Raw genomic sequence first — 3,694 nt, 5'->3', positions numbered from 1 at the left:
AATGAAACAAATGCTCTTCATCAGATTTATAAAACACAGTCAGATCATCAAGATAAACGACCAAAAAGACATATTTCTCATTAGCAAAGGCCATGTCCATTTCCCGCTGAAATGTGGCACCTGCGTTCTTCAATCCAAACGGCATCTTGGCATAATGAAATGTCCCCCACGGAGTAGTGAACGTTGTCTTGTCTCGATCATCTTCATGTACCAAAATCTGATTATACCTGGAATAACCATCAAGCAATGACATCCTTGATTCCCCAACTACCCGCTGCAATATATGATCCATTTTGGGCAGCGGATAATTGTCCTTTAGCGATACCTTATTCAGATTTCTGAAGTCTATACACAAGCGAATCTCGCCGGTATTTTTTCTCACGGGCACCAAGTTGGAAATCCAATCAGAAAATGGGATTGGCACTATGATTCCAGACTTATATAACCTGTTGACTTCCTTCTCGATCAATGGTAGCAACTTAGGATTAATTCTTCTCAACTTTTGTCGGAAAGGCTTTTGATTTGGATTTATGGGAATGGTATGCTGAATGATACTTGTGTCATAAGTTTTCAAATCTGAATAGTCCCATGCAAAAACATTAGAAAACGAAGACAACAATCTGATATATTCTTTCTTTACCTTGGGCGACAATGCTTTCGAGAGCTTCACCATCTTTGGATTTTCGGCTGTCCCGAGATTCACATCTTCGACACCTTCTTCCGTTGGCCTCAAAGTTGGTTTGCGGGCCACATCATCTTGATCAAACAATTCTTCCAAAGGAATTAATCCTTTAGGAATGTAATTGTCCTTGAACTGCAGCACATCCATCTGATTTACTCCTTCAGCTTCCGTGTCTATTGAGATGTCTTCGAATTTACCCTCAATTTGCAGAAAATCTTTGATTTCTTCGTCATCTTGGAAAACTTGCCAACACCTTTGATTATCTGGAACTGTAGGACGATGCTTCACATATATCTCAAACTTATTGCTGGAATTCATGGGTATTTTCAGATTACTTGCTGCCTTAGCCAATGCATCCGCAACACCATTTTGAATCCGGGGCACACATGTCAAAGTATGTTCTGAAAACAATTTTAATATATCTAAGACAACATTTCGATATGCTTGCATACGAGGATGTTTGGCCTGAAATTCACCTTTCACTTGCTTTATAACCAACTCAGAGTCGCCATATACCACTATCTTCTTTGCCTTCAACTTCCGAAGGATTTTCAGACCAGCAATAACAGCCTCGTATTCCGCCTCATTATTTGAACAATCAAATGCCAATTTATATGAACATACCCGTACCTTTCTAGGGACTTGGTTTTGAACTGAAAATGGGCTTCGAATCCACACACCTATACCAGCACCATCGCTGCCCACCGCACCATCAAAATCCATGGTCCAAAGGCCATCCTCATTGTCTTCTAAGTGCTGAAAATGTGATGTCGATGCATTCTCTGTTTGCTGCCCATTTATTTTAGCTATTGGCTTTATTACAGCAGACCTTTCTTCACTTTCTTTTCTCAAAACTTCTCTAAAATTCTCTGTAATATCTGGTATATCTTCTGCTTGAACTAACTGACTATCTATCTCATTGAAATTATCCGCAAACAAAACAAAAGATTCTAAATCTGTTTGTACATAATTTACAGGATGATTGACGGGCTTTTCCTTACTAGTGATCATGTATTTCATCTTTTGCTCCCGATATAACTTCCTCATCTGACCAAAAACTGGAATTGTAGCATAGGAAAAATCGAGCTGAAGTGTACCTTTGAGCTTGGCTCCCCATGACCTCGAAAGAAACATGCCAAATCGCGGAGGAATATCCGCCACTACCATGTCCATCAAAACATTCTTTGCTGGGATTTGATCTAGACTCACCACCAAGTCCTTGATCAAACCAATACATTTCACCCGGCTGGAATCAAACGAATACAAATCATGATACTTGCTTGTGATGTCAAGTCCCAGCTTCTCCATAATCGCTTTGGGCATCAAATTATGTGAAGCTCCTAAATCAAACATGGCATTGTGTAGCACATACTCATGTAGTCGCAAACTGATATAGAACGGAGGAACATCACTCTCGGGAGACTCGCCATCTAAAGCGGGCCCAAAAATCAGCTCAGGCTGATCATCTTCTATATTCACCGTGTCCATCATTGGATCAAAATTCAGCATCTTGGAAATCTAGCCTTGGTAAGTGCTGTTCTTCATGATTTCCGTCAAGGGAATAGACAGCTTCAACTTTGCAATCTCATTCTCCAAACTGAAAGCTGAAATCTTCTCACCTTCTTTGGCCGGATTATCTCTTTTTTCACCTCTATCTCTTGGTGCATTTGATGGTTGGTCTATCTTGGCTGCTGATGGTGATTGACTTGTTGAAGGACCAACGATGTCTTTTCATGTTGTGTGTGGGGGAGCCGAATCATTCTTTGCTGATGTATCTTTCCTTTTCTGAATGGGATTTATGGGAACAGCTCGGTTTCTCAATTGCCTTTGTTGACCTTGCTGAGCTGATAAATCATGCAAATACCCTCTTTGATACTCTTCGGATTCTTCTTCAAGTATTGCATCGTTTGACAAAATATAATGCTCATCTTGGGGAATGATGGAATTACTCACCAACTCTTCCTCTTCTGTAATATAAGTGGGCATATCATCAGGACTGAAGAAGTGATTTTCCTCTCCAACATTATCACCTTCATCCTCTGATTCTTGGCTAACAAAATTCTGCTAAAAAGGAGGTTTCATTTGCTGCTGAACTGCAGTCTCTTGTGCCTATGTTTCACGCTGCTTAATTCTATATTGTTGCTGTTGTGCACCTCGGAAATTAGGATTACGAATCTGAGGCTCCGGCTTATCAATACAAACATTTTCAAATGCCCTTTTAAGCTTTTCAACTTCACGAAGAAGCTGATATGATGTGGATGCTTCTTCTTTGATTGTGACTCGCTTTTCTGCCTTCATTCTTTCCCTTTTATCATTTAAGTTTGCCTCAACACTGACAACAATTTTCTGCATATCCTCCAAGGTAGGAGGATCTCTGTCTCTCAATGACTAGGCCATCTCCGGATCAAAGCCATCCGGGAACTTAAGAAGTGCTGATTTTCTTGACGGTCTCAAATCATCAGGAATAGCGTTGTAAACTGTATTAAATCTGATTATGTAATCTTGAATGGACTCACCCGGATTATGCTTGAGGTTGTTGTATTCGGCATTAATCTGAAGCGGATCCTTTCTGATTTCCCATCGATCTAAAAACTGATTCTGAAGTGCTTCCAAGGTGGCAATGCTGCTAGCTGTCAACCCTCTGAACCACTTTCTAACTTCTCCCCCAAATGTTTGCACGAACAATCGCATGGTAACATCTTCTTCATCTATCTCATATAGATCAAAGAAAGTTGTCATTTTGTCAATATGTTGCTGAGCAGAAATACTTTGTGGAGTGCCATCAAACATGGGGATTTTACTTTGATAATCGGCTGGCATATCATGAAGATTTTGGGGAAGAGCAAGCGGGGCAAACCAGGTAGCCATTGCTTTAGGAGGAGGAGTAGGATGAGTATGAGGAGGAGGAGCTGTGATAGCAGGGATTATAATAAGAGGAGCTGTAGTTTGTGGAGTTGGGGGAGTCGAAGGGGTAGGAGAAGTGGGAGGGGTATGGAGTGTAGAAGGAGAACC

The sequence above is a fragment of the Pinus tabuliformis genome, chromosome 7, assembly GCF_031772625.1.
Source record: "Pinus tabuliformis cultivar Carrire ecotype Pingquan chromosome 7, CPIR1, whole genome shotgun sequence".
NCBI classification, from domain to species: domain Eukaryota; kingdom Viridiplantae; phylum Streptophyta; class Pinopsida; order Pinales; family Pinaceae; genus Pinus; species Pinus tabuliformis.
This window is presented reverse-complemented; position numbering follows the sequence as displayed.